General features: G+C 38.1%; 1 protein-coding gene and 1 long non-coding RNA gene across 2 annotated transcripts in view; both read right to left on the minus strand.

Moving 5' to 3' along the window:
* Positions 1–10,326, minus strand: part of june (JunE proto-oncogene, AP-1 transcription factor subunit) — a 23,132-nt gene extending 12,806 nt beyond the window's left edge. Inside the window, exon 1 of the mRNA XM_061980713.2 lies at positions 10,237–10,326. The gene's annotated coding sequence lies outside the window, so the exon portion shown is untranslated. The remainder of the gene's footprint in view (positions 1–10,236) is intronic.
* Positions 10,327–17,942: 7,616 nt separating this feature from the next.
* On the minus strand, positions 17,943–21,259 carry LOC133619795 (uncharacterized). The gene is made up of 3 exons (XR_009817463.2): positions 21,131–21,259; positions 19,602–19,656; positions 17,943–18,064 (listed from the first exon to the last, which is right to left on the minus strand). It is a non-coding gene; the product is annotated as an uncharacterized lncRNA (long non-coding RNA).
* Between the last annotated feature and the right edge of the window lie 1,478 nt (positions 21,260–22,737).

Consider the following 22,737-nt stretch of genomic DNA (forward strand, 5'->3'; position numbering starts at 1 on the left):
TTGGTCCAATACACTGTATTTTCATTGTCCATTTTCATAGCAGAAACTAAAAGCTTAGTTGTTGTTGTGCAGGAAAGCCAAGTGCTTTATTCGACACGGATGATCACATTATAGCATTTTTGGTAGCATTAAGAAAATATCCTTAATAGTATTAAAAAACTAAATGAATAAATCTCTTGTAGGCTCGACAGCATATACTGAATCTTGATATTGCAAATAAACATTGCTGAACAACAGGGACATTTATAGCTAAATAATGAGACAAAAAATTAATTTCACACGATAAAATCATCTACAAACAAACACAGCATTTAATCAAATACGTTACTTCGCGATGCACGAATAAGTCCATTTTTGTCTTTCACCGATTAATGCTAAATTTGTAGACCCTTCCAGATGTAAATACATGATATGCCTCCTAGCGAGCAGTAACGTCTCGGTGATGATGAATGGTTTATTTTTCTTAAGAGTGTATAAGTCCACTCCATCCCATTTTAAAGATTTTTTTAATTATCTCTTATATATTTGCCTCTAAACCTTTGAAAATACACCCAAATCTGCACTGATGCAGGTAAACAAAGAGTAGCCTAATGGAACTCCGGACCATTAAACCCGGAAGTGCCTCTTGGTCACATGATTGCAAGCCAGCAATTAGTAATGGTGCTCTTACTAGAGTAAAATTGTTGGCTCCTCTACCCACTTCTGACTCTGACTGGACAAAAAAAAAATCAAGCTGTTTATTTGTCACGTGCATAATACTGCCAGGCCAGTTTCCTTCTACTTAAACAAAGAATATAATTATATTAATTTCAAATTTTATAAGAGAAAAAGTGGAGGTGGGGGAGCTTGTCTTAAAGACAGAGTATTTAAGTCAAGTTGCAGTTTGTAAAAAAGAATGGGGCAAATATGAAGTACAAATATTCAAAAGTAGACTTTCCTCTAGAAGGTCTTATCTTTGTCCATGTGATGTCAGATGACACAAAAATTGAGCTGTTTGGCTACAATACCCAGCAATATGTTTGGAGGAGAAAAGGTGAGGCCTTTAATCCCAGGAACACCATTCCTACCGTCAAGCATGGTGGTTGTAGTACTATGCTCGGGGCCTGTTTTGCTGCCAATGAAAACTGGTGCTTTACAGAGAGTAAATGGGACAATGAAAAAGGGGGATTACCTCCAAATTCTTCAGGACAACCTAAAATCATCAGCCCGGAGGTTGGGTCTTGGGCGCAGTTGGGTGTTCCAACAGGACAATGACCCCAAACACACGTCAAAAGTGCTAAAGGAATGGCTAAATCAGGCTAGAATTAAGATTTTAGAATGGCCTTCCCAAAGTCCTGACTTAAACGTGTGGACAATGCTGAAGAAACAAGTCCATGTCAGAAAACCCACAAATTTAGCTGAACTGCACCAATTTTGTCAAGAGAAGTGGTCAAAAATTCAACCAGAAGCTTGTGGATGGCTACCAAAAGCGCCTTATTGCAGTGAAACTTGCCAAGGGGCATGTAAGCAAATATTAACATTGCTGTATGTATACTTTTGACCCAGCAGATTTGGTCACATTTTCAGTAGACCCATAATTTCATAAAAGAACCAAAGTTCATGAATGTTTTTTGTGACCAACATGTATGTGCTCCAATCACTCTATCATAGAAAAATAAGAGTTGTAGAAATTATTGGAAACTCAAGACAGCCATGACATTATGTTCTTTACAAGTGTATGTAAACTTTTGACCACGACTGTATATATATATATATATATATATATATATATATATATATATATATATATATATATATATATATATATATTATTATTATTTTTTTTTTTTAAATATTTATAGCCCAACCTGAGGGTTCCTAGTTTGATCCCTGCCAGTTGTGTGCCGTCAGAGCCAGCAAGGCCTTCTCTGCTGGCCTAACATAACCAGAAATCATGATCATAATTAAAAATAAAGTATTTTTAATTGACTTTCCCTAAATACTGTATTTCAAAGTATTCATATTCTCTTCATGTCATATTATGCTCTTTCCAGTACTGTTGTTTTTAGGTTAGAGTTCGTATCCAATCAAAATTCAGCTAACTTATGTTGCCATACTGTACCAAATCTCCCCGGGGCCTTCACAATGCAGTATTCACTGTAAGTGAATGTACACATACAGTTGATAGACAGTTGCGATAGCCAATCAGATCACGAGTTGTTGTCAGTAAGGCCTTCTAGCTGGCCTAACGCTGTGATTGGATACTCACTTGGGAGTCCCAAGTGAGTATCCAATCACAAGTTGCGAAAACAAAAAATGGCACCGGAGCCATACGAGCCATAGAAAGCCACAGAAAACTCACCCATACTCTCAAAGAAGGAGAGCAACATGTTGATTAGGTGGCAGATATATATTAAGAAGGATACTTAGAAGAAACTACATCTTGTGAGACGAGGTCGGCCAACACCGGAATATATATACGGTATATATATATAATTACGGTATTTTGAGAGGTGAAGTCGGACTAAGTAGGACATCACTAAAGGTTTAGGTGAGAAACGCACGGCCCGCCACTGATATATATGTGTGTTTTTGTGTGTGTGTGTGTGTGTGTGTATGTGTGTGTGTGTGTGTGTGTGTGTGTGTTCTGGCAATGCTTACTTAATGGGGACATCGCTCTGTTTACACCGTGGGTGTCACACTCTGGCCCACGGGCCAAATATGGCCCTCCGTGTAATTTCACTTGGCCCTTGAGGCGATATCAAATTAACACTAGAGCTGGCCAGCCGATCATATACAGCGGCGGTCAGGGACGTGCACATGATTATAGAGGGGCAGGGGCTCAAAGTCAGAAAAGGGCAGGAAACAATTTTTGGGTTCTTTGCACAATATGGAAATTAATGTAGAATTAAATTTGCTAATAGGAAGCTAACTACTTAGCTGTGTGTCCTTTGTAGGTAAAAGTGATTGCCACTTCTTTTGTGTCAACAAATTATTGTCATAATGAGTTAATTCACATTATCATAGGCTTGGAAGACATGAAAAGCAACAAAACACTGGTTTATTATTAGGCTATTTATTGTTCAAGATAAGCACTTTAATATTGAACATTGAACAGTGCAACATGAACTTTGAAAAAAAATACAAAAATAAATACTCATATGGAAAAAAATTCAATGAGAAAATCTGTCCTTCTTCCCTTAACTTGATGAAAACACCATCAAGTTGTAACTTATGGTCTTTCTCACTTAATGCTCAGACTAAACAACTGAAACGCAATACAGGCCCAAAAATATGGACCAGGGGCCAGTAGAGGGCTGTAGAATGGAGGCCACCCATACCCAAATATGCTCCTCAATGTAAATTCAGGGCTTCCATGATGCTAGTACTTGGTTTTAGCCATGCATTAAGAGGTTTGCTACCCTTAGCTGCTTCCAGCTGTCGCTCCTTCTCTTTCCTTTTCTGTATCCTTTCTTTTTTTGGCATTGTGCTGCAGGCATAATCAACATGAATCAAGTTTAAATACAGATGGTAATATTCCTAACAGATAACCTACATCTTATATCCCCAGAATGCTGAAATTATTATTATTAATAATAATAATAATCATTATTATTATTATTATTATTATTACTTTAATTATTATTATTATTATTATTATCATTATCATTATTCTTCTTATTATTATCATTATTATTATTATTATTTTGTTAACCCACACAGTAATAGCAAAGTCACAATAAACTTTATATCTAAACCTCTACTGTGAGAGAAATGTGATCCGCCGTAAACAGTGCATTTTATTTTGAAAATTAACCTGGTGTTTTATTTTGTATTTTGTACACTACTTCCTGTCCCGCACGATCCGCTCTGCTCTGTGCGGACTTGATGTGCCGTGCTCAATTGATGCGCCGTGCTCCGACGTCCGGCAAAAACAGAAACTGACACATTGAATAATACAGCGTTTTTCTGAAATATTACCCATATTAGATGCTGAATAAGTGGACGGCGACTAGACCATAACTCACTGGTTCAAGTTGCTCCACTGTCACGTGACGTCTCCTCAGGGGCGCAGTTGGCTCTCTCTCCTCTCACTTACTCACTCACTCGCCCTCTCTCTCCCTCTCTGGCGGAAGCGGCAGGCTCAAACAACCCGGTATTACAAGAAAACGTGGAGCTTTTGTACCGCTGTTTTTTTTTTACATCCCTGACAGGAATTTATTGATGTTATTTAAAAAAAAAAAAAAAAAAAAAAAACACACACAGGCAAAGGGCACTTTTTAAGACGAGGCGAAAAAGGGCAGGGGCTCAAGCACCCATAGGGCCCTATGTGTGCACGTGCCTGGCGGCGGTAACACCGCATTCACTGCCAATTCTCATACTTGCCAAACGTCCCGGGAGACTCCCAAATTTCAGTGCCCCTCCCGAAAATCGTCACGTCCCTCTTTCGTCCAGTCCAGTCCAATGATATAATAGGTGCGACTTTAGCACGCACACAGATGTGAATGCAACGCATACTTGATCTTCAGCGATACAGGTTACACTGAGGGTGCCAGTATAAAAGCCTTTAACATTGTTAGAAATATACGCCACACTGTGAATCCCTACCAAACAAGAATGACAAACACATTTCGGGAGAACATCCGCACCGTAACACAACATAAACACAACAGAACAAATACCCCGAACCCTTTGCAGCACTAACTCTTCCGGGATGCTACAAGTTGTGTGTGTGTGTGGGGGGGGGGTGTTTGGTGGTAGCGGGGGTGTATTTTGTAGCGTCCCGGAAGAGTTAGTGCTGCAAAGGGTTCTGGGTATTTGTTCTGTTGTGTTTATGTTGTGTTATGGTGCGGATGTTCTCCCGAAATGTGTTTGTCATTCTTGTTTGGTGTGGATTCACAGTGTGGCGTATATTTCTAACAATGTTAAAGTTGCTTATACGGCCACTCTCAGTGTAAACTGTATCGCCGTTGATCAAGTATGCGTTGCATTCGCGTATGTGTGCGTACAGATGCTGCTCATATCTTGTGACTGGGCCGGCTGTTGTTAGAAGGGATGAAAAGCGGACGTGACGTCAGCTCGTAGAGGACGTTAAAAGGAGTGCCGGTAAGGCACGCCCCCAAGACTGTGGAATACGAGATATAATGACTGATGAACACCTTTGTTCGATAATGAAGGTTGCCTCAGCTCAAAGCCTGAGCCCCGACATTAATGAACTAGCATCCCAGAAAAGATGGCAGGTATCTGGCTTGAGCACATCAGATTGGATCAGTGTGTTGCAAACTGAGCAGTTTAAAGTCCTGAATAGTTGGTTTATTCATTGTTATTTTATTTTCAAATTTATTAGCCTGTGGAAAAAGTTAATGTTGATATTTACCTCAGAAGGCTGCAAATAGAAAAGAGGCATCCAATTTTTATTTGAGTTGAATTTGATATGTCGTTGATATTTTTTTATTATTATTATTATTATTATTATTATTATTTGAAACTCGATTTTGCATGTCACTATAAAGTTATATAAGCCTTGCTTGTTCAATATTTAATGCAAAACTTGTTTGGGTCCTTATTAAAAGGGTTAATTTGTTCAACCTTGGCCCGCGGCTTTGTTCAGTTTTAAATTTTGGCCCACTCTGTATTTGAGTTTGACACCCCTGGTTTACACAGTCCCCTTTAGGGGACCTCTGATGGTATGGGGACAAAAAAACAGGTCCCCTAAAGGGAAACCTTTTAAAATGATAGTCAGATACATTCTGAAGATGCCTAAGTGAAAAGTGAAACATTTGTTATCCTTGCATTAATAGTACTGTGATTCTGTTTGGTATCCATCCTTAGTTAAAACCAATATATTTTTCCAAAAATATGGTTTAGTGTTCCTTAGGATGACATTTTCATACAGCATGATTATAAAACATTATTACCTTAAATTATGATTCACATTCAGAATGTTCCATGTGGTAGTAGACAACTTCATGACTGCTAAATAGCAGTTTTCAGTAATGTCACAGAAGATGCAGGATTTGCTTTAACATTTAAGTGGTGAAACTTCCTATAAGAGGACAGCTGTAGTGCTGTATTCTGACGATTATGTCGTATTTAATTTGAACTTTTTTTTTTTTTTAATGGTCCTCAGTAGTCACAAATTTGTGTGAATTATGCAAAATCATTTAAATTTGGTCCCCATGAACCATATTAACTCTTTTTTCCCCAGGATCCCCGGTAAGAATGATCAGCACATTACTTCATCAATCCAGAGATTTAAAGACGTGTATGAGCTAACTGGGCAGTGGCCATTTTACCAAATTGTTTTTATGCCTCCACAACCTGTAGAAAGGGTGGTCCCCACAAGTGATGATCAAAAACTTGGTCCCCATTCCAAATTATAACCAGTGTGTGTGTGTGTGTGTGTGTGTGTGTGTGTGTGTGTGTGCGTGTGTGTGTGTGTGTGTGTGTGTGTGTGTGTGTGTGTGTGTGTGTGTGTGTGTGTAAATCAAATTTGTATGGCAGATATGAGCATCAACATACTCCCACATTTACCCACATTTGCGGTCCTCTCCAAGGTTTCTCATAGTCATTTTCGTCCCATGGGTTGTGAGTTTTTCCTTGCCCTTATGTGTCGTTGTGGCTTGTGCAGCCCTTTGAGACACTTGGGATTTAGGGCTATATAAATAAACATTGATTGATTGATTGAATAACATGAACAATATGATTTGCCTGAGTGGCTGGACAGGATATATTAAAAAATATTTAAAAAATAACAATAATAATACTTCACGGAAATGTGTTTACTGTGGTCAGGCCTGTAACCAATTATTCGCGATAAACGAGGGGATACTTTACATTATACACTGGGCACCACTGCCTTTAAGGGGTCATGTTATGATTACTTTTTCTTCATTTAAAACACTTCCTTGTGGTGTATATCAGTGTTTTTCAACCACTGTGCCGCGGCACACTAGTGTGCCGTGAGATACAGTCTGGTGTGCCGTGGGAGATTATGTAATTTCACCCATTTGTGTTAAAAATATTTTTTGCAAACTAGTAATTATAGTCTGCAAATGATGTGTTGTTGTTGAGTGTCGGTGCTGTCTAGAGCTCGGCAGAGTAACCGTGTAATACTCTTCCATATCAGTAGGTGGCAGCAGGTAGCTAAATGCTTTGTAGATGCCGGAAACAGCGGTAGGCAGGGTGCAGGTAAAAAGGTGTCTAATGCTTAAACCAAAAATAGACAAAAGATGAGTGCCCCTAAGAAAAGGCATTGAAGCTTAGGGAAGGCTGCAACACAAAATTAAAACTGAACTGGCTACAAAGTAAACAAAAACAGAATACTGGACAACAGCAAAGACTTACAGTGGAGCAAATACGGCGTCCACAAAGTACATCCAAACATGACATGAAAATCAACGATGTCCCCACAAAGAAGGATAAAAACAACTGAAATATTCTTGGTTGATAAAACAAAGTAGATGCGGGAAATATCGCTCAAAGGAAGACATGACGTCTTAGCTAAGTACCGTGACTTGTTGAAGGGTGGACTAGCAAAGTAAGATTTTCATTGTACGGCAAACTGTCTGTTTAACTGTGCATATGACAATAAACAATCTTGAATCGCCCTGTGATGAGGTGGCAACTTGTCCAGGGTGTACCCCGCCTTCCGCCCGATTGTAGCTGAGATAGGCTCCAGGGCCCCCCCGCGACCCCAAAGGGAATAAGCGGTAGAAAATGGATGGATGGATGGAATCTTGAATCTTGAATGAAACTGCTACAGGAAAATACCAAAAAAGAGAAAAAGCCACCAAAATAGGAGCGCGAGACAAGAAGTAAAACACTACACACAGGAAAACCGCAAAAAAGTCCAAATAAGTCATGGCGTGATGTGACAGGTGGTGACAGTACACCTACTTTGAGACAAGAGCTATATTGATGCATGCTTGTTATGCTTTAAAGTCATATCCAACAATTGTGACAACGACTTTTTACTGTCAACTGAGTTTCTTTTTTTAATGATGTCTGCTGGTGGTGTGCCTCCGCATTTTTTCAACGCAAAAAATGTGCCTTGGCTCAAAAAAGGTTGAAAAACACTGATGTATATAACATGTAATGGTGGTTCTTTGGTCAATTTTTTTGCATATTATTATGTTTCGCAGACCGGCTTTCTGGCCGTCTCTTCAGGATGCGCCGTTTTGTGGGCGGTTTTATTTACGTGCCCCTACTTTGACTGTCCACTGTACATCTCAGCATAACTAAACCACTGACACTTTTGTACGTAAATGTATGTGATTCTTGCTGGAAGTGGAAATGTAGTTAATAATAATAATGGTAATTAGCTTTATTTTCTCCGAAGATAAATTTGTCTTGGACATCAAGACACAGCATTTTTACATACATACATACATACATACATACATACATACATATATATATATATATATATATATATATATATATATATATATATATATATATATATATATATATATATATATATATATATATATACATACATATATATACATACATATATACATATATATATATATATTTATACATATATACACATATATACATATATATATATATATATATATATATATATATATATATATATATATATATATATATATATATATATATATACATATACATATATATATATATATATATATATATATACATACATATATACATATATATATATATATATATATATATATATATATATATATATATATATATATGTATATATATACATATATACACATATATACATATATATATATATATATATTAGGGATGTCCGATTTCGGCTTTTTGCCGATATCCGATATTCCGATATTGTCCAACTCTTTAATTACCGATACCGATATCAACCGATATATGCAGTCTTGGAATTAACACATTCTTATGCCTAATTTGGACAACCAGGTATGGTGAAGATAAGGTACTTTTAAAAAAAAATTATAAAATAAGATAAATAAATTAAAAACATTTTCTTGAATAAAAAAGAAAGTAAAACAATATAAAAACAGTTACATAGAAACTAGTAATTAATGAAAATGAGTAAAATTAACTGTTAAAGGTTAGTACTATTAGTGGACCAGCAGCACGCACAATCATGTGTGCTTACGGACTGTCTCCCTTGCAGACTGTATTGATATATATTGATATATAATGTAGGAACCAGAATATTAATAACAGAAAGAAACAACCCTTTTGTGAGTGTGAATGAGTGTAAATGGGGGAGGGAGGTTTTTTGGGTTAGTGTACTAATTGTAAGTGTATCTTGTGTTTTTTATGTTGATTTAATAAAAAAAATAAAAAATAAAAAAACGATACCGATAATAAAAAAAACATCCATCCATCCATGATACCGATAATAAAAAAAAAAACGGTACCGATAATTTCCGATATCACATTTTAACGCATTTATCGGCCGATAATATCGGCAGGCCAATATTATATGGGTGTTGTTGATAAATAAATATATATATATATATATATATATATATATATATATATATATATATATATATATATATATATATATATATATATATATATATATATATCCAGTTGTGTTGTTTATTTTTGCAGGAAGTGCGCACACACACACAAACCCACACACACACACACACACTCACACACACATATATATACACTTATATATACATACACATACACACACACACACATATATATATACACTTATATATACATACACATGCACACACACATATACATTAAAAGGCAGACTTTTATGCATAATGTGTATTTCGCAATTATAATCTAATGCAACAATCAATATAGCTTAATAACTGTATTATAACTGTAATTTTGCATGAAACACATGAAAGGCAGATCATTCATCTGCGCCTCTTTTTAACAGATTATAAGTGTATCACTTAACACTTTAAAAACATGACATCACCGTTAAGTCAAATACTGATAAATCACTCAAATGCATCTTCACTGGGCACAACAAAAAATAAATATTAATATATGATCAACTATATTTGGGTTAAAAAATGCATCATGAAGTGTCATTACCTATATTAAAGTACGCTTTCCTAAATGCTAAATAAAGTATTAAGTCTATTAAAGAACACGTGACAAATACATGAGACGTATAGTGTGAATACGCGCCAGTAGAAAACATGGTGATTGTAAAGACATGGTCACAATATTGCTTAAATAGTTTCATCAAATAATAACACATGTATTAAATGCAATGGATTAAAGTGAAATAATAAAAATACTCACATGGAGAAAACAAAATATTTTCTTTCCTTTTCCAGCAAGTATCCTCACTCACACATGACGCGCGCTCACATACGCTCACGCTCCAACTTGCCTCTCCTCATGAACGTCCACCAGTGACGTATGTGATGACGTATTCATTTTGCTGCCATCAAGTCTTTAAATTGATGTTAAAATACAGTAAACACCAATTAAAGTTGGTATATAATATGTAATATGCATTCTTCACGTAAAGGCAAAAACGTGTATTATATGTATTTACATGCATAAAGTATTCATAGTTATACAGCTAATCATCATGTTCATGGAGTATATGGCAAGGTGCAGTACTAGCGCTCCCCTCTGGCCAACGCTTGTAATACAGCCTTTTCCCCCTGTACAATTTTAAATGTCTGACAGTATTTTACATACAATGGAAACCTGACTTTAATATAAATTCTATCATTATATTTCTAAAGCAATGGTACTCTAATGTTCCAGAAATGGAGGCTCATTCAAATTCTCAGTTTGTTTTCATTCATTCGAGAAAATACAGTACAACGTACGTCAAACCCAGACCTGGGCGAATTAAGGCCCGGGGGCCACATGCGGCCCGTTAAACTTTTCAATCTGGCCCGCCGGACATTCCCAAATATTTTTTTTAGATCTTTAAGATGGAAAGTGTAGCTGCCATTATGATGTGCAGTGATGTTTTCAAATGACCGTAAGTCTTGAACTATGCAACATATTTCAATGGTTGGAATCTGCGCTTTTGCATGATATTTTAGTGACTAGTATTGTCCTGATACCAATATTATTTTGATACTTTTCGGTACTTTTCGATACTTTTCTAAATAAAGGGGACCAGAAACAATTGCATTAGCGTTATTTTAACAAAAAAATCTTAGGGTGTGGCGGACCGGTACTTTTCAGAGGCGGTATGGTACCAAATATGATTCATTAGTATCGCGGTACTATACTAATACCCGTATACCGTACAACCCTCCTAGTTACTATGGTAATTTATGTCACTGCAGGTCAGAGGCACCAAGCAGTGTGGGTGGGGAGTGTTTCCAGAGCGGTCAGCCTGAAATGTGGGTGTCAGGGACAGACTTAGAAGGAGATTTTAACAAGAAAGTTCTAAAGCTTAGTGATGTATCACATATATCAGATTGTAGATGTTTTTTGTTTTTTTTACCCTCTACGTTCATATTTTGCTGTGTTTGTTGCATGTTTGTTGAATGTAAAACATGTCGATTGAGAGGGGGTGTGACTTTCATATGTTCTCAATATTCGGGGTTTTATCGTTCATACAAAAAATTAAAATTCCATTCCGTTTTGAAGGCGGTCCGTCATAAAATTTTTAGCATTCAATCAGACTTTAGTGTGAGGTTTTGTATTAGTTTTCCTAAAAATAGATATACCGGCCCCCAGACACATTTTTTAATCTAAATTTGGCCCCGACTCAAAATAATTGCCACCTGGAAGGGACCGCCCACAATGGTGACAACGGAAGTAAAGCACGCTGAGAACGGAAGTGAATCAGATGCATTTCAAAGAAGGAATAAAGGTGGTATAATTTAATCGCAAATAATGTGATCTTAATCAATTTGTTAATGCAAACAATACGTGACCTAAGAATATAAACATGTATTTAGATAGCTCGTCATTGTAGAAAGCACTTAGCAGAATAATTTGAAAAAAATATGAATTAGGTTCGCCTAATTGTTAAAATTATGTACATATTCATTAGATTATATTTTACTGATATTTAAGAATTTCCAGATGTGTAAGTTGTTTCCAAATGAGAATAATTGAATATTTTGTAATATGGTTATGGTGTTAATTTATTTGTACATCCAAAAGGGACAAGCGGTAGAAAATGGATGAATGGATGTACAAATCCCAAAACCAGTGAAGTTGGCACGTTGTGTAAATGGTAAATAAAAACAGAATACAATGATTTGCAAATCCATTTCAACCTATATTCAATTGAATAGACTGCAAAGATAAGATACTTAACGTTCGAACTGGAAAACTGTTATCTTTTGCAAATATTAGCTCATTTGGAATTTGATGCCTGCAACATGTTTCAAAAAAGCTGGCACAAGTGGCACAAAAGAGTTGAGGAATGCTCATCAAACACTTATTTGGAACATCCCACAGGTGAACAGGCTAATTGGGAACAGGTGGGTGCCATGATTGGGTATAAAAGCAGCTTCCATGAAATGCTCAGTCATTCACAAACAAGGATGGGGCGAGGGTCACCACTTTGTGAACAAATGCGTGAGCAAATTGTTCAACAGTTTAAGAACAACATTTCTCAACAAGCTATTGCAAGGAATTTAGGGATTACACCATCTACGGTCCGTAATATCATCAAATGGTTCAGAGAATCTGGAGAAATCACTGCACGTAAGCAATGATATTATAGACCCTCGATCTCTCAGGCGGTACTGCATCAAAAAGCGACATCAGTGTGTAAAGGATATCACCACATGGGCTCAAAACACTTCAGAACACCACTGTCAGTAACTACAGTTTGTCGCTACACCTGTAAGTGCAAGTTAAAACTCTACTATGCAAAGCGAAAGCCATTTATCAACAACACCCAGAAACGCCGCCGTCTTCGCTGGCCCGAGCTCATCTAAGATGGACTGATGCAAAGTGGAAAAGTGTTCTGTGGTCTGACGAGTCCACATTTCAAATTGTATTTGGAAACTGTGGACGCCGTGTCTGCTGGACCAAAGAGGAAAAGAACCATCCGGATTGTTCTAGACGCAAAGTTGAAAAGCCAGCATCTGTGATGGTATGGGGGTGTATTAGTGCCCAAGACATGGGTAACTTATACATCTGTGAAGGCACCATTAATGCTGAAAGGTTTTGGAGCAGCCCTGCGATGAGATTTTGATTTAATTTAGATTTGTATTAAGGATCCCCATGAGCAGGTTGCCTCAACAACCCACGAGTCTTCCTGGGGTCCACAATTCAATACAATTACAAGTAAAAGCATATAATTATAACTAAACAATACAGAAAAAAATAAAAGCATCAATAAGAAAACAAGCAAACAATTTACAGTCACAGAATAATAATTACCATATAAATATAACTACACAATATAAAACGATGAGGTGGTGACTTGTCCAGGGTGTACCCCACCTTCCGCCCGAATGCAGCTAAGATAGGCTCCAGCATCCCCCGCGACCCCAAAAGGGACAAGCGGTAGAAAATGGATAGATGGATGGGTTTTGGAGCAACATATGTTGCTATTCAAGCAACGTTATCATGGACGCCCCTGCTTATTTCAGCAAGACAATGCCAAGCCGCGTGTTACAACAGCGGGGCTTCATAGTAAAATAGTGCGGGTACTAGACTGGCCTGTCTGTAGTCCAGACCATGACTATTTGCCAAAAAAAATTAAGTTTCTCAGTTCGAACATTAAATATCTTGTCTTTGTAGTCTATTCAATTGAATATAAGTTGAAAAGGATTTGCAAATCATTATATTCTGTTTTTATTTACAAATAACACAACGTGCCAACTTTACTGGTTTTGGGTTTTGTACATTAGATTTTATATTACTGATATTTAAGAATATCAAAGTGTAATTTATGTTTCAAAATGAGAATTAAAAATTCTGTTAACATCAAATTATAGAATTATTAAAGTTTAATCACATGTTTTTAATGCAGCGTTTGCACCTGAAAACATTGTCTCTTGTTCAGATCTCACGTGTAGTTGACTTTATCGACAGTGTCATCGCACCTCAACCATGATTATATTGTATTTTTTAAACCACACTAAACCCACTAATGAGCTAAATCGTATATTTTGTTACTTTCTCTCTGAACGTTTTACATTTCACATCCTGGCTCTAATGATTCAGACTTATTTGTTAATTCACCTTTGAAACAAGTCATGTCATGTGCAGAAAACATTTCAAAGCTCCAACAAGCTGCCAGTGACCTTACTTACCTCCTCTTAGATTACTTTTTCCCTGCTCTTATTAACATGAAGCCCCTTGGCTGTCAATTGTGGGTCCACCAGTGTTCATTTTCCATGTGAATTATTGATCAAATATTATAATTTGTCATAAAATGTGCCTCAATTCGAATTTCCCTCAATATCCCATTACTGCTTTATTTGTAAAAAAAAATTTGAGCTGTGTTTTTCAACCTTTTTTGAGCCAAGGCACATTTTTATCATTGAAAACGTTCTGAGGCACACCACCAGCAGAAAACATTAAAAAAAAATTAAACTCAGTAGCCGATACTGACAGTAAAAAGTCGTTCTTGCACATGTTGGATATGAATTCAAACCATAACCAAGCATGCATCAATATAGCTCTTGTCTCAAAGTAGGTGTACTGCCGCGACCTTTCACATCACGCCGTGACTTATTTTGAGTTTTTTGGTGTTTTCCTGTGTGCAGTGTTTTAGTACTTGTCTTGCGCTCCTATTTTGGTGGCATTTCCTGTTTTGTTGGTATTTTCCTGTCTTCCTTTGAGCGCTATTCCCCGCACCTGCTTTGTTTTAGCAATCAAGAATATCGAAGTTGTGCGGACGCTATCCTTCTTTGTGGGGACATTGTTGTTTGTCATTTTGTCAGGTTCAAACACGGATGACATCTATTAAACAAGACAAGAAGCAAGGAATTAAACAGAGACAGAATTACATTTGACTCAATGAGGAGAAACGCGTACACCTGTACCCTTGTACAGTGTTCCATGCTCTGACGAAAGATTGAACGCCTCCTCTTTTATTTGGACTTTCCCTGATTACATGGCAACAGCTGTTTCTAAGGAACGAGGGTCGTAAACAGCCATCGGCTTTGATTACAAACAGTTCAAAGAAAAGGTCGTAAAACAGCCCAATTTTCATCAATTAATATATTCTGTAGACATACCCTCATGTCAGCAGGCCAGGGAAGCTAGGGTCGATATTCTTCTCTTGACGGTGTGAGCCAAGACATCCAGGGGGTTTTGCTCGCTCGTCTGCGGGAACAAACTGCCGCCATTGCTTGCCGTGCTACCGAGGGCCTTTGTCCCTGAATTGCTCACACACTCCGGCAGATTCAATGGGGGTCTGGCGGCAGATTTCTTTGACTTTATTGTTGGAAATGCATCTGCTTTGAGTGTCGCAGGATATCCACAAATTCTTGCCATCTCTGTCGTAGCATAGCTTTCGTCGGTAAATTGTGCGGCACAAACGTCCAATTTCTTGCCACTTTCGCATCTTTGGGCCACTGGTGCAACTTGAATCCATCCCTGTTCGTGTTGTTACACCCTCCGACAACACACCGACGAGGCATGATGTCTCCAAGGTACGGAAAACAGTCGAAAAAACGGAAAATAACAGAGCTGATTTGACTCGGTGTTTGAGAAAATGGCGGATTGCTTCCCGATGTGACGCCACGTTGTGACGTCATCGCTCCGAGAGCGAATATTAGAAAGGCGTTTAATTCGCCAAAATTCACCCATTTAGAGTTCGGAAATCGGTTAAAAAAAATATATGGTCTTTTTTCTGCAACATCAAGGTATATATTGACGCTTACATAGGTCTGGTGATAATGTTCCCCTTTAAAATAAAACTGACACGGGTGTTATTCGCCGAAATAGCATGTAGGTTAAGCATGAGTCATGACCAGTGGTGTGCCGTCAGGGCCAGCAAGGCCTTCTCTACTGGCCTAACATAACCAGAAATCATGATCATAATTAAATATAAAAATAATTTGTAATTTACTTTCCCTAAATATCTAAAAGTATTCATATTCTCTTCATGTCATATTATGCTCCTTCCAGTGATGTTGATTTTAGGTCAGAGTTTGTATCCAATCAGAATTCAGCTAGCTTGTGTTGCCATGCTGTACCAAATCTGCCCGGGGCCTTCAGAATCAACAATGCAGACACATACAGTTGATAGACAATTGCGATAGCTAATCAGATCACGAGTTGTTGTCAGTAAGGCCTTCTAGCTGGCCTAACGCCGTGATTGGATATTCACTTGGGAGTCCCAAGTGAGTATCCAATCACAAGTTGCGAAAACAGGAAGTGGCACCGGAGCCATACGAGCCATAGAAAGCCACAGAAAAACTCACCGGTACTCACAAAGAAGGAGAGCAACATGTTGATTAGGTGGCAGATTTATATTTGCAAGGCCATTTTTAAGAATAATACTTAAGAGAAACTACATCTTGTGAGACGAGGTCGGCCCGCAACTTTCACACGAATCAACCGACTACGAGGGGTACCCACCGGCTTATACAGCGTCGAGTGTGTGTTACAAATTGTGAGTTCAAATATTTTATTTCTTAATTTTTTCATGTTTCATTTGTTTTATGCAATTCTTTTAATTTTGACAGTACCACATAAGATATGTTTTAATTGCTGAAGCTGGTTTATTGAATGTTAAATGCGCCAAAAAATAGATCGTTTTGTACACTGTTGAGGGGTAACAATACAGAGTAGTGCGCAAGTGGGTTTCTGTATAGTATCTCCAGCCGTGTCCATGTGGTGACATCAATTACGGTATTTTGAGAGGTGAAGTCGGACTAAGTAGGACATCACTGAAGGCCTAGGTGAGATACGCATGCGCCGCCACTGGTCATGACTAAATGCTCAATTCTGTATAATAAATGACAACAGTGCTGTAGTGCAGTGTTTTTCAACCACTGTGCCGCGGCACTAGTGTGCCGTGAGAAACAGTCTGGTGTGCCGTGGGAGATGATCTAATTTCACCTATTTGGATTAAAAAAATATTTTTTGCAAACCAGTAATTATAGTCTGCAAATGATGTGTTGTTGTTGAGTGTCGGTGCTGTCTAGAGCTCGGCAGAGTAACCGTGTAATACTCTTCCATATCAGTAGGTGGCAGCCGGTAGCTAATTGCTTTGTAGATGTCAGAAACAGCGGGAGGCAGTGTGCAGGTAAAAAGGTATCTAATGCTTAAACCAAAAATAAACAAAAGGTGAGTGCCCCTAAGAAAAGGCATTAATTAAAGCTTAGGGAAGGCTATGCAGAACGAAACTAAAACTGAACTGGCTACAGAGTAAACAAATACAGAATGCTGGACGACAGCAAAGACTTACTGTGGAGCAAAGACGGCGTCCACAATGTACATCCGAACATGACATGACAATCAACAATGTCCCCAAAAAGAAGGATAAAAACAACGGAAATATTCTTGATTGCTAAAACAAAGTGGATGCGGGAAATATCGATCAAAGGAAGACATGAAACTGCTACAGGAAAATACCAAAAAAAGAGAAAAAGCCACCAAAATAGGAGCGCAAGGCAAGAACTAAAACACTACACACAGGAAAACAGCAAAAAACTCAAAATAAGTCAGGGTGTGATGTGACAGGTGGTGACAGTACACCTACTTTGAGACAAGAGCTATGGTGATGCATGATCGGTTATGGTTTAAAGTCATATACAACAATTGCAACAACGACTTTTTACTATCAACTGAATTTCGTTTTTTAATGATTTCTGCTGGTGGTGTGCCTCCAGATTCTTTCAACGCAAAAAGGTGAATGCAAATGAAAATTTGTTAGGATAACATGAAGACCTCAATGAGCTATGCTCAAGCAACGTATTAAACAGCATACTAACTAACACATTCACATGTTCATATGTAGTACACAGTGCATGTACAAAAGTTTTTTAGTTTTTTTTTTATGTCAAGGATATAGTTGTGCAGGCAGAATGTTGTATAGCTGGCTGTGGGGGTTGGGGATTTGTTGGCATTTGGCTCGATCTGTTGGTCATTCAGTGAAATTGCTGTAGTGGTGACATTTCATTGGAGATGTCTGGTTTTGCCTGAGTCTGTCGCAGGATTCTCCTGCAATCCCCTCAGTTTGGGGAAAAAAAACAATGGTGGAGTCAAATAAAACAATATTGTTATCATGGACAAATAGTGGGAAAACCATGAAAGTAGAGATGTCCGATAATATCGGACTGCCGATATTATCGGCCGATAAATGCTTTAAAATGTAATATCGGAAATTATCGGTATCGGTTTCAAAAAGTAAAATTTATGACTTTCTAAAACGCCGCTATGTACACGGACGTAGGGAGAAGTACAGAGCGCCAATAAACCTTAAAGGCACTGCTTTTGCGTGCCGACCCAATCACATAATATCTACGGCTTTTCACACACACAAGTGAATGCAATGCATACTTGGTCTACAGCCATACAGGTCACACTGAAGGTGGTCGTATAAACAACTTTAACACTGTTACAAATATGCGCCACACTGTGAACCCACACCAAACAAGAATGACAAACACATTTTGGGAGAACATCCGCACCGTAACACAACATAAACACAACAGAACAAATACCCAGAACCCCTTGGAGCACTAACTCTTCCGGTACGCTACAATATACACCCCCCGCCCCACACCCCACCAACCCCGCCCACCTCAACCTCCTCATGCTCTCTCAGGGAGATCATGTCCCAAATTCCAAGCTGCTGTTTTGAGGCATGTTAAAAAAAAAATTGTGACTTCAATAATAAATATGGCAGTGCCATGTTGGCATTTTTTTTCCATAACTTGAGTTGATTTATTTTGGAAAACCTTGTTACATTGTTTAATGCATCCAGCGGGGAATCACAACAAAATTAGGCATAATAATAATGTGTTAATTCCACGACTGTACATATCGGTATCGGTTGGTATCGGTAATTAAGAGTTGGACAATATTGGAATATTGGATATCGGCAAAAAAGCCATTATCGTACATCTCTACATAAGTGTCAAAATGCAGGCATTTACAAGAAGTATCTATATAAATTAGAAGAACGATTCTTAATTTACTGTAAAAATGTGACAATAGACAAGCGATAACTTCTACCTCACCTCCCACCCTAGAATGTCTGATAAATGCCTGCTTTTAAATCCCAGGCCTCTCCCAGCACAGCACAAAAAAATCCAAATTTACCATTTAATAATGTATACATGAAATAAACACACTGTTCTGCTAAAATCGGAATGTACAACATTCTGAATAATATAGCAAACCAAATAAAAATGGAGTCTACTGACAGATATAAGTTAGAACTGTCATGACCTGACAGGTCTAGTCTCATTTTGTTGTGGTTCTCCTATATTTGAGTCTTTTTGTGTCATTTCTTGTTGCTAGGTGCGATGATTAGACACTCCTGTTTCTGTTTAGTGATTATTGTCCTCACCTGGTTCTGCCTAATCACTCCTCTTTATATTTGTGTTTCTCACAGCCTCAGTCTCTGGGTCAATGTTCACCGTTGGCAACTGCTCTCAAGTTTATTTTTACCTTCTGCCTTTTTAGTGCACAAGTTCCGTGCGGCATGCTTTAGTTTGTATTTGTTGCTCTAAAGTCCTAGAATTAAGTAATGTATCTCTTACCTGCACGTTGCTACTGCTGCTGCATGTCCTTTTTCCGTGCCGTGAAAAACCCAACCTGCACAGCAACACAAACCAGATCGCAACAACAACTATGCGCTACTTTGTATTGGAAATGGCAACAGCGAAAGATGCATGTGCATGTACGAAACAGTCTGTCCCACAACAAAGAGGATAAACAAAAAGGAGCATATTGATTAAAGCAGTGGTCAGCAACGTTTTCGAGCCCAAGATACCTGGTCTCAAAAAAAACAAAGCAGAATCTACCCCAGTGTCAACCATAATTTTTACATAAAAGTTAAAGTTAAAGTTAAAGTTAAAGTACCAATGATTGTCACACACACACTAGGTGTGGCGAAATTATTCTCTGCATTTAACCCATCACCCTTGATCACCCCCTGGGAGGTGAGGGGAGCAGTGGGCAGCAGCGGTGGCCGCGCCCGGGAATCATTTTTGGTGATTTAACCCCCAATTCCAACCCTTGATACTGAGTGCCAAGCAGGGAGGTAATGGGTCCCATTTTTATAGTCTTTGGTATGACTCGGCCGGGGTTTGAACCCACAACCTACCGATCTCAGGGCGGACACTCTAACCACTAGGCCACTGAGTAGGTGTATACTGTATATACTGTATATACTGTATATATAGATATGTATCTATATATACAGTACAGGCCAAACGTTTGGACACACCTTCTCATTTCAATGCGTTTTCTTTATTTTCATGACTATTTACATTGTAGATTGTCACTGAAGGCATCAAAACTATGACACCTTTGACGTGAAAACCCTACCTCTTGAAGCACATCGAGAGAATGCCAAGAGTGTGCAAAACAGTAATCAGAGCAAGGGGTGGCTATTTTGAAGAAAGTAGAATATAAAACATGTTTTCAGTTATTTCACCTTTTTTTGTTAAAGGGGAACATTATCACAATTTCCGAATGGTTAAAACCATTAAAAATCAGTTCCCAGTGGCTTATTTTATTTTTCGAAGTTTTTTTCAAAATTTTACCCATCACGCAATATCCCTAAAAAAAGCTTCAAAGTGCCTGATTTTAACCATCGTTATATACACCCGTCCATTTTCCTGTGACGTCACACAGTGATGCCAATACAAACAAACATGGCGGAAAAAACAGCAAGGTATAGCGACATTAGCTCGGATTCAGACTCGGATTTCAGCGGCTTAAGCGATTCAACAGATTACGCATGTATTGAAACGGATGGTGTAGTGTGGAGGCAGGTAGCGAAAACGAAATTGAAGAAGAAACTGAAGCTATTGAGACATATCGGTTTGAACCGTATGCAAGCGAAACCGACAAAAACGACACGACAGCCAGCGACACGGGAGAAAGCGAGGACGAATTCGGCGATCGCCTTCTAACCAACAATTGGTATGTGTTTGTTTGGCATTAAAGGAAACTAACAACTATGAACTAGGTTTACAGCATATGAAATACATTTGGCAACAACATGCACTTTGAGAGTGCAGACAGCCCAATTTTCATCAATTAATATATTCTGTAGACATACCCTCATCCGCGCTCTTTTCCTGAAAGCTGATCTGTCCAGTTTTGGAGTTGATGTCAGCAGGCCAGGGAAGCTAGGGTCGATATTCTTCTCTTGATCATCTTCGGTGGCATAAGGGACGGTGTGAGCCAAGACATCCAGGGGGTTTAGCTCGCTCGTCTGCGGGAACAAACTGCCGCCATTGCTTGCCGTGCTACCGAGGTCCTTTGTCCCTGAATTGCTCACACACTCCGGCAGATTCAATGGGGGTCTGGCGGCAGATTTCTTTGACTTTATCGTTGGAAATGCATCTGCTTTGAGTGTCGCAGGATATCCACACATTCTTGCCATCTCTGTCGTAGCATAGCTTTCGTCGGTAAACGTCCAATTTCTTGCCACTTTCGCATCTTTGGGCCACTGGTGCAACTTGAATCCGTCCCTGTTCGTGTTGTTACACCCTCCGACACAACACACCGACGAGGCATGATGTCTCCAAGGTACGGAAAACAGTCGAAAAAACGGAAAATAACAGAGCTGATTTGACTCTGTGTTTGAGAAAATGGCGGATTGCTTCCCGATGTGACGTCACAACGAGAGAGAGCGAATATTAGAAAGGCGTTTTATTCGCCAAAATTCACCCATTTAGAGTTCGGAAATCGGTTAAAAAAATATATGGTCTTTTTTCTGCAACATCAAGGTATATATTGACGCTTACATAGGTCTGGTGATAATGTTCCCCTTTAATGTCTTTAATGTCCTTTGTGTTCTTTGATATTTCCTTCTTACGCACATGTTTATGTGTGCTATGGCTATGAGGTTTTTTCCCCCATGGCCTCATTCTGGACCCCCTCTCCAGGGGCCGAGGCTTAGACTGATTTTTTTTTTTCTTACCACCCAAGCCCCATTGATAATTCAACATGATACCAAGTTCCAGTTCCAAGTTCCCTCTGTGTTCCAGATTTATAAAAAAAAAAAAGGATCATTACATATCAATTCAGAAAATGTAGGAAGTTTGCAAGCACTGAATGATTCACTATCAGTTATTTCATTTGTTTGAACGTCTTGTTAGGGCAACATGATTCATTAATTATGACGCTGTTAATTAAAAAAAGCCAATTGTTTGTCTATCATGTCTTGCACCTCCAAGCTCGGCTTCTCCTTCCTACAAGAGTGCTCATTTTGTAACACTTTGCCCTCCTGGAAAAAATGTAAACCAGGGATTTAAAAAATGTAGCACAGGGGTCATTTGTTGATCACAGCTTTTTATGGACCTTAAGCACATTGTAGAGATACAAAAAAACAAACAATCAAATAGAAAATACAGCAAAAAAGCATTGCATAATCAAGAAAAGAAGTTGATACAAATAATGAATAAAAGACACAAAGATTTGTCTTTAAATATATGTTTAAGAGTTTAAAAACAACAACTTTTTATTAAATAAAGCCTCTTTCATGAAAAATAACATGACATTAGCCATCATCACCCATCTCTTGTCTTTCGTAATTCTTTACAAAAAAAAAAAAAAACATTGTTGAAAATCGGGTTTTCAGAGAAAGAAATTGGGAATTTTTTTTTTTTTTGCCAAAGTCTTGTCCATGTTTTTGTCCCTAACATTATTTTATATTGTATT

Source organism: Nerophis lumbriciformis, linkage group LG20 (genome assembly GCF_033978685.3).
Source record: "Nerophis lumbriciformis linkage group LG20, RoL_Nlum_v2.1, whole genome shotgun sequence".
NCBI lineage: Eukaryota > Metazoa > Chordata > Actinopteri > Syngnathiformes > Syngnathidae > Nerophis > Nerophis lumbriciformis.